The following is a 10,418-nucleotide window of genomic DNA, read 5'->3' on the forward strand; positions in this document are numbered from 1 at the left end:
TACCAAGTTATGTTAAACAGGATTTTAAATACTCAGATGTGCTTGAAAAGTGGCTCAAATCAATAGACAGCCGACACACACACATAATTCTAAATGATTAATTGACTATACCCATAGTGCAAAAACTGGACTTTCTTTCTCATAAGAAAGGAAGGACCAAAGAAAATTCTAATTTTTGTCCTTAGCTATGGGTGAGGAATAAAATGTTGCTAAAGAATTTGTAACCAAAAGAGTGCCCTGAGGTAGCTTTGGCATTCTCAGTAATACTATCAGCATGGCCCAAGTAATCTCTGTTTGCACATGTATGGCAAATGCCAATCTAATTGTGTCTAGAGGAGCTTAACCCTAATTGAGGCTTCTACAAGTATTCCTACAATTAAAGCCCCGCGGTCGCAAAGAGTCGGACAGGACTCAGCGACTGAACTGAACTGAACTGAAACAAATACAACTTCCCCCTCCAAAATGACAGCATCAGTATAAACAATAAACCAAGACGGAAACCTGTAAAGACTAATAATCAGATATGAAGTATAAGAAATATACCTAACATATTTAAATAGATGATAAGATACATAAAACATGAGTAATAAATAGCTAATTATCAGAAAGCAAATAAGCTTTCTAGTACTGAACATCATAACAGAAGAGTAAAGAAATTTTAAACAGCTGAGAGAGAAATGGAGAGAGAATATATGATCTAGAAGATAGATGAAAGAAATACTACAAAATACTTCATAATGAGAAAAAAAGAATTAAATGGAGGTCAAGAAACCTAAGAAATGGACTAAGAAAATACATCTCCTCGGCCTACCAGAAGTGACAAACATTTCTTAGGAGTTCCTTTACCATAGTTGTTTTATCAAAAGTTTTCACTTTTCATCTCCTTTCATCCTTTCACTTTCAAAGGATTTGTGAACAAAATGAGCCACTCATTACATACAAATAAACAATACAAGTATTGATTAGAGAATTATCTAAGTTACTTGCGATATACTAACATTAAAAAAGAGAGAGAAATAGAGCAGAGGATATATCGCCAAACTGGATTTTGCACAACAGTCAGACTTAAACAACTCTGGGAAGCCACGTGACACAGCACATCTGGAGCCCCAATCGGGAAAAGGTCCCAGGTAGCCCGTCCACTCCATGGATGAGACTTCAAAGAATGCAGTTCTGGGTTCCCTGCTTATAATCCCAGGCCACAAACTGACTATCATCTTCAATCTGTAAGCAAAACTGCAGCTGTGGTATGATGTTAATTTTTTCCAATACCGTTTGCTTTGTTCTGCAAAGTTCGGAAAGTTGCTATATCCTGGAATGGTTGGCCAGACCTCCTCCAGGTACTTAACAAATTCCAAGGTCCACTTCCTATCTATCAATTGTGTTTCTCTTCCACACTCACAGCAGATGTGGCTGACACCCACAGCAGTAGTCAGGGCAGTGTCCAGGTTTGTCAGAAGCAAAGTCAGAGGCCTGTTCTGCTGTGTCTCTGAAGCCTAAACAAGAGTATTTACTTAATTTCCCTAATAATAGTGTTTATTGGTGTAAATATCATGATTTTTCACATTGTCTCCAATGTCTTTTTCTCTGAATTAAGTTGTAAGGATGATAAGGTGTTTAGTGTGCAGGACATTTATGCACTCTCAATGCCCAAGGAAAGGATGGGAAGAAGACCACTGTGGGCAGAGGAAGACATGCATATCTAATGCAGACTCTACAAAATTATTTTCTGACCCCGTGCTGAATTCTGAAGGTAAAATGAGCCATTAAAGTCACTTCACACTGGCCCAACATAGTCAGATCTTTATAACGCCTCCTTGATCAGTCCTTGGAAGTGGGCCAACTCTACAAGTACAAGGCATTGGACAAAGCAACTCTGTGCGGCTGAGGTACACCTGAAGTGGCTTATGACTAAGGACTGGCAGTAGGTCTGTCCTTGTGGTGTTCTGAGTGGTCCATCTTCGAGTCTATCAGAGCCTTATCGTGATACTTGGGCTACGAATGCAACATTACGTGGGTGGCTCTCACTACTTGCTTTCGGCTACCATTTGTTTATGAAAGGAGATTTGCTGTCACAGTCTTTGGCATGGCTCTGTAGACAATGTGGCTTTTTGTTTGCTATTATAATCTATATGCTAACTTTGTCTGTAGCTTTACTATGATGTGTCCAGGTGTGCTTCCTGAATCTATGGAAACATAGCCTCCCTAAATTCTGGAAAAGTATCAACTCTTTCTCTGTGAATATTATTATTCTAAAACTTAGTCAGGTTACCACTTCTGGCATGCCTACCAGATTCACTTAATTGCTCCTTAGTCCATTTCTTAATCTCTTGGCATCTCTTTAATCTTTTACTTCATTTACCTTTCTATGAGGTATTCTATATAATTTCTTTCATCTATTTTCTAACACAACAGTTCACCATCCAGCGGTGTGTCATCTGCTGTTTAAAATTTCTTGGAAGAAATGTATAAGAGTACAATAATGTTAGGGAAATTTAACATCCCACTTACAGCAATAGACAGATAATTTAGATAGAAGGAGACCGAAGTGGCCTTCAATGTCATGTTATTCCAGTTGGATGTAATAAACACAGCATTCCATCCAAAAGCAGCAGAGCACACATTCTTTATAAGTGCACGTGGAACATCGTCCAGAATACACCACATGCTATGCCACAGAAAACCCAAGTCTCAACAAACTTAAGAGAACAGGAATTGCACCAAGCATTTTCTGCAACCACACTGTATGAAATTAGAAAATAATTACATAAAGAAAAAGAAAAAGCCACAAACACATGCAGAGAAAAGAATATGATAGGAAAAAACCAACGGATCAGTGAAGAAATCAAAGAGGAAGTTAGAAAACACCTGGAGACAAATGAAAATAAACACACATCTTTCCAAAACCTATGGGATGCGGCAAAAGCAGTTCTAACAGGAAAGCTTATAGTCATACAGGCCTACCTCAAAAACCAAGGAACATCTCCAATAAGGAACCTAACCTACCATCTAAAGGAATTAGAAAAAGAACAAGCCAAGCCCAAGGTCAGCAGAAGGAAGGAAATAATAAAGATCAGAGAAGAAATCAATAAAATAGAGACAGGACATGTTTATGTTTCAAGTCACTCACTCATCTTTGCGACCCCGTGGACTGTAGCCCACCAGGCTCCTCCATCCATGGGATTCTCCAGGCAAGAATACTGGAGTGGGTTGCCATTTCCTTCTCCAGGGGATCTTCCCAACCCAGGGATCGAACCCAGGTCTCCCACACTACAGGTAGACGCTTTAACCTCTGAGCCACCAGGGAAGCCCAGAAGCAGTCATTTGAAAGGAGCCCGAGTCAGACTCACCTACTGATCTTGGAGTGTCTCCTGGAGACGTAGGGAGAAACTGGAGCTCACTCTGGGGACATAGATACTGGTGGAAGCAATTTTGGAAAGCTTTTTCTACCACATGGACACTGGTGCTGGCAAGTATCATTTTGACATCTTCCCCCTGGCTTATAAGCCTCAGGACCGAACCTTGATCCTGACCACCAGCCTACAGGCACCAGGATTGAATGTCTCACAGCAGGTAACTGGCCAGGCAGAGACACAGGCCCATCCACCAGCATCCAGTGTGCCTTATGATGCCCTGAGCCCACAGGTGCCACTGGACACAAGCCTGTCCACCAGAGTGCCTAGGATCTGTCCCACACATGAGAGCACAGGCACTAGACCTGGGACACCCAGGGTCCTGCAGCCAGAGCCCCAGGACCCAGCTCTGCCCACCATGGAGCTGCTAGTAGCCCTAGGACAGCCTGGGCCTCAGTCCCACCCACCAGCAGGTCAGCACCAGCTCTGAGATACCTTGGCCTCCTCAGCCAGCTGTGCCAGGACCCAGCCCCACTCACCAGTGAACCCGTGTTAGGTTTTGGATACACTAGAGCTTGCAATCCAGCTCTATCAGGAAAGGGCTCCGTCCAACAGAAGGTTGAATCTAGATCTAGGCTGCTTTTGGATCCTATCCAGCAGCTGCTTGAGTACCTTTGTCTGTGAGGCAGACCCAAGGGCTTGTCATTGAACAGATGTTGATGTGCCGTGGATGAGATGCACACTCAGGGTTGCTGTCCAATCTGGGTTACCAAAATTGTTACCAAACCAAACTTGGGTCTGCAAGCCTGCACACAGTTAAGCCAATCTACTGACCCCAGTGGATTTTCTTTTAAATGTGGTAAGAAATAGAAGGTGAAAAATTAGAATTGGATAAATCTGAGCGTATAGGAATAGTAAGTTCAGAATTCAGGGATCTGGAGAAGTAAACGGATATTTTTGTACTATTTTTGGTTTCTCATTTATGTTATATTACATAATTCTGAATATGCGGTATGTTGAAAGAAGTTTGATTGAGGTCACTTTGATTTTTCTTATCAGTTTTTTCACTTTACTTTTTCACCATTTCCCACATAAAAATTCTGGATTATTGTTACCCTATCTCTTAGAGAGTTAGAGAATAAAAGAGGTAAATAAAATGATAATGACCCTAGAGATCACCAGAAAGGCTGAAACAGGAATTATTTCTTGAACTTTGAAATTCAGCTATTTCTGTAAAGTGTTTCAATGAACACACTTTACAATGTATTCTATAATACAGACAATGTTGAAAAAAGTTTGAATGGGGTATGCTTGTCGAATTAACACTATTTTCCTAAGGTTGGAACTTATAATTTCTTATTTAAGCTGTAAAGCCCTTGCTCTAATTTGAATTTTCAGTGGCTAACACTGTTAGATCATGACTAGTCTTTAGGTGTCTGCGTTCCTCAATCACCCTCTCAAGTGAAAAACAACATATTCTCATTTCCCCTCCAGGCCTTTACCATCAAACCCCATTTGCCCTCCCTCCTTCCTAGAGGTCATGTGTGTCACTCACCCTTGCATTTCTGCTTCATGGCCCGTACGTATGGTGCAGTTGTAGCACCGGTTTATTAATGCCTGTATTTGGTTATTGGATTCACTAAATGGAAAACACACCTAGCACCAAAAAAAAAAAAAAAAAAAATCCTAGTTCATTCACAGGAATTCACACATAGTTTATATTTCTGACCAGCATGCCAGAAAAGTTCTGAAAAATATTTGTATATCATACGGCCAGACACTGAGATACTGAAGCAGCAACAATGAACACAACAGAAATTATGTCATTTTGTAAAACGCTAGTTTTCTTATGGGTCCACAGTCCCGTTTTGAATCTGTGATGGCGCTGCAGTGAGCTTTTCACTCCCCAAACTCTATTCTGCTTGTTTAAGACCATGTCAAGGTCCCATCCAGAAAAATTTAATTGCAGTTGATTTGATGGAAGTTTTTCCTGATATCACTGCGAACCATATCACTTTTTCTAATTCTTTCTTCAGATTTTCTAGGGGATGTCCCTGGTAGTCCAGTGGCTGAGACTCTGCACTCCCAGTGAGGGGTCCTGGGTTCAATCCCGGATTGGGGAACTAGATCCTGCATGCCACAACTAAGACCTGATGCAGCCAAGTAAGTGAATATAAAAAATGATTTTTCTAGTATTCCACAAACATAATAAATAATAACCCTGACAAGGGGACTCATTTATCCTAAATCTGTACTCCAATGATCCCGAGGAGCTCTGGAGTGTGTAGCTATAGGCCTGGGTGTCCTAGATGCGGTATTCACTTGCTGGTGGGAGGAATCATGGCCTGGGGGTGTCCTGAAGCTGGTCTCAGCCCATAGGTAGTAGGTACAGCCAAATTCTAGTCCTCAGCACTGGCTGAGCAGCCCAAGTTATCCTCGGGGTCCTGGGGCAGGCACCAGCCAGCTTTGTTGTGGGATGGGTCCTGATATGGCAGGATGAACGGCTCTGATGGTTCTGGGGCTGGTGTCTCCCCACTGGTGGGTGGTGGTACCACCCTGAAAGGTAGAGGTGAGTCCTGGGGTCTCTGGCTGCAGGGCCCATGGGTCACAGAGCTTGTGTCTTGGCCTGCTTGTGGGGAGGGTGAGGCCCAGGGATTCCCAGGACTAGCACAAACTCTCTGATAGATGGAGATGGGTCCTGGGAACATGGGCTGCATAGCCCTGAGTGTCCTGGAGCTGGTGTTTCAACCCACCGGTAAGCTGGACTCGGGTCCAGAGTATGATGGGACGGTGCCTACCCCTTGATGGGTGAGGTTGGTGCTGCAGCTGGTTCTAGACTACTGGTATGTGGGGCCAGGTCCTGGGATGGCCAAAGCTGGGTTCCAGGGTAACTACAGGCTTTCAGGGGTCTCAAGGTGGGTCTGTATCTCTGCCTGGGTTTTTGCTTGGCCTAAGGCATCCCAGTACTGGTGCTGATAGGCATGTTCGTCAGGTCTGGGTTATAGCACGAATAAGCTAGAAGGAGGATTACAAAATGGTGCTCTAGCGCCAGGGTCCATGTGGTAGAACCAGCTCCCCCAAATGGCTGCCACCTATGTCTATATCCCCCATGGTGAGCTCCAGCTGCCTTCTACTTCTCCAGGAGCCTCTCCAAGATCAGCAGATGGGTTTAACCCAGGCTTCTTTCAAATTGCTGTTTCTGTCCTAGGTTCCCAAGCTTGTTAAGATTTTCTGTGCACCTTGTAAGGGTAGAGTCTCTGTTTCCCACAGCCCTCTGGCTCTCCTGAAAGTAAGCCTCACTGACCTACAAAGCCAAGCCTTCTGGGGGCTCATCTTCCTGGTACAGGGCCCCCAGTCTGGAAAGACTTATGTGGGCGTGGACCACTTATTCCTTGAGGAAAACTTCAATTGTTGTTATACTCCCATTATTAGGTTGCCCACCTCAGAGTATGGGTTGACCATGTCTCCACCTCCTTAATCATGTACCAAGTTTAATATTGTTTTCTTCATAATACTTAGATTCTAAAAATACTCCAAAAGCTAGAACTGGTGAACATCTATGGGTGGAAATATATATTCACCTAATTCTCTGAGAAACCTCCTTAGGGACAGAAGAAATACAAATAAATGTGAAATAATTTAAAAACACAATCTTTTCAATAATCTTTTGGTAATACATACAAAAATATTTATACATGTAAAGAATGTAAATCATATAGAAATAGCCAAATTATAGAAAGGGATCCAACAAGGACTTAAACAACAACTCAAGAAACGGAGGGTCATCAGTGAGCTACCATCTGCCAATGGCATCTTCCAAGGGTGCATCTGCTTAAACTTTTCAAGGAAGCGTAATTTTGCTTCGAACAAATATTAATAGTTCCACATTGTGAAGGAAAGCAATATTTTATTTCCAGAGATATAATATGATGCCACCCGAGATAGATGGTCAGGTGGAGTGTTTGGACAAATGCGGTCCACTGGAGAAGGAAATGGCGAACCACTTCAGCACTCTTCCTTGAGAACCCCACGAACAGGATGAAAGGCAAGAAGATATTACACTGAAAAGATGAACCCCCAGGTCAGTAGGGAATCCAATATACTACTGGAGAACAGCAGAAACATACCTGCCAGAAAAGAACAGAAGAGGCTGAGCCAAAGTGGAAATGACACCCAGTTTTGGATGTGTCTGTGGTGAAAGTAAAAGTTCTGATGCTGCAAAAAAACCAATATTGCATAGGAACCTGAAAGTTAGGTCCATGAATCTAGGTAAATTGTAAGTGGTCAAACAGGAGATGCAAGAGGGACATATTCGTTTAGGAATCGGTGAATTAAAATGGACAAGAATGGGTGAATTTACATCAGATGCCCCCTTATATCTACTCATATGGGTCATCTGAATTAAATGGAGTAGCCCTCGTAGGTCAACAAAAGAGCTGAAAATGCAGTACCTGTGTGTAATTTCAAAAACACCAGTGATTCGGTTCATTCCAGACAAACCATTCGAGATTCACAGTCCTCCAGTCTATGCTCCAACTACTACTGCCTAAGAAGAGAAGTTGAATGGTTTTATAATGATCTACGAGACCTTTAGAAATAACCCCCCCAAAAAGATGTCCTTTTCATCCTAGGAGACTGGAATGCAAAAGTAGAAGTCAAGAGATACCATGGAAGGTAACAGCACGGTTTGGCTTTGGAGTACAAAATGAAGCATGGAAAAGGCTAACAGAGTTTTGCCAAGAGAAGCCTTTAGCTTCTCTTCTTTTCTCAGCTATTTGTAAGGCCTCGTCAGACGACCATTTAGCCTTTTTGCGTTTCATTTTCTTGGGATGGTCTTGATCCCTGCCTCCTGTTCAATGTCACAAACTTCCGTTCATAGTTCTTCAGGCATTCTGTCTATCAGAGATTAATCCCTTGAATTTATTTTTCACTTCTACTGTATACTTGTAAGGGATTTGATTTAGGTCATACCTGAATGGTCTAGTGGTTTTCCCTACTTTCTTCAATTAAGTCTGAATTTTGGCAATAAGGAGCTCATGATTTGAGCCACAGTCAGCTCCCAGTCTTGCTTATGCCGCTGTTATACAGTTCTCCATCTTTGACGCAAAGAATATAATCAACCTGATTTTAGTATTGGCCGTCTGGTGATGTCCATGTGTAGAGTCTTCGCTTGTGTTTGTTGGAAGAGTGTGATTGGTATGACCAGGTGCATTCTCTTGGCAAAACTCTGTAGCCTTTGACCTGCTTCGTTTGTGTTACTCAAGGCCAAATTTGCCTGTTACTCCATGTAGCCCTACTTTTGCATTCCAGTGCATTATAAAAGTAGAGACATCACGTTTCGCAAAAGGTCAGTCTAGTCAAAGCTACGGATTTCTGATAGTCATGTACAGGTGTTAGATTTGGACCATAAAGAAGGCTGAGCACACAAGAATTGATGCTTCCGAACTTGTGCTGGGGGAAAACTCTTGAGAGTCTCCTTTAGACTGTAAGATCAAACCAGGTCAATCCTAATGAAATCAACACTGAATGTTCATTGGAAGGGACTGGGTCTGAAACTTGACAGTTCCAATACTTGGGCCACCTGATCTGAAGAAGCTGAATCATTGGTAAAAACCCTGATACTGGGGAACGATTGAAGGCAAAGGAGAAGGGAGGTGGCAGAGAATGGAGATGGTTAGATGCATCACCGACTCAATGGACATGAATTGGAGATACTCTAGGAGATAGTAAGACAGAGGAGCCTACCTGCTACTGTCCGTGGAGGTCACAAGAGATCAGACTCAACTAGCACTGAACAACAACTCTAAGACCTGTGATTGTGTCACCTCCCTGATAATTTGAGCAGAAGTGACCCCCCAACCCCTTTATGCTTAGGAACGTTTATGCTATTGCAGACCATAGTTTTTCACTTCTGTAAACCCACTGATTATTCAAGACTGTCACCTCTTAGAGGAGTGTTAGGTAACACTCCAGGTTGCAAATAGCAACAGCATAATCCCCTTTAGTCAGAAAATACGTGAATATTAATACACCACAGTATGGGATGCTTAGGCACTTAAATGCTAACATGTCTAATTGGTGGGATTGTAGGTATTTCTTATAAATTTCAAGTGATAAATGTGTCATTTTAGGGCAGTGATCTGGGCTCATCTATTTACATATTCCTGATTATATTAATCAGCTAGCTTGGCATAACAAAATACTGTAGACTAGGCGGCATAAACAACAGAAGTTCATTTCTCACAGTTCTGGAGGATAGAAGTGCCAAAATCAAGATCTAGCAGTGTCAGTTTCTAGAACCTCTCTTTCTGTATTACTAGTGGTCATCTTCTTGTTGGGTCCTCACATGCAGGGGAAAGATCTGGTATCTCTTCCTCTTCCATATGGCCACAGTCCTATCCAATTATGCCCCTGCTCCCATCTCAATTAATTACCTAATACCCTATCTCCAGATCCAGTCACACTTGGGTTAGGGCTCCAACATATTAATTTTTTGGGGGCCCAATTCGCGGTTCATAGCACCTGTGCTCACCACAACACCAAAATACTTGGTTCATAAAACAGTGAATTCTGTTCAGGACAAGAACCAGACCAGGAAGTTCTGTGCTGCAGCTCATTAACAGGTATTAGTATCTGAGCTGGATGCCCATGAAAGAAGTGATGTGCTTAGCAAGCGGGTTTAGCAAGAGACTCTTGTCCCTCCCCCATCCAACCCCAGCCTTTCATGTCCCCTGACCTTGTTGAAAAGCACTTTCCAAAAGCAAAAAGATCCATCTAAAATTCCAGCCCTTATACACCTTAGAAGATCAAGTCAGACCTTTGTTTTCATTTCCTCATTTTCTGAGACAAAGGGGCTAGTCTACGGACCTCTTCTCCCAAGGCTCTCTATCTTATAATTCCAACTTTCAGGAAAAGCACTTAGCATCCCTGTTGGGAGGCACATATACTGAATAATATCCTGCAAACTGAGATGGAACTTTGGGACCAAAAAAAACAGAGGGAGCAATGCCATGGGTGCAATTATGAAGTTCACTGTGGGGAAATCACATACAAGCACAAAGGATA

The sequence above is a fragment of the Bos indicus x Bos taurus genome, chromosome X (assembly GCF_003369695.1).
Source record: "Bos indicus x Bos taurus breed Angus x Brahman F1 hybrid chromosome X, Bos_hybrid_MaternalHap_v2.0, whole genome shotgun sequence".
NCBI classification, from domain to species: domain Eukaryota; kingdom Metazoa; phylum Chordata; class Mammalia; order Artiodactyla; family Bovidae; genus Bos; species Bos indicus x Bos taurus.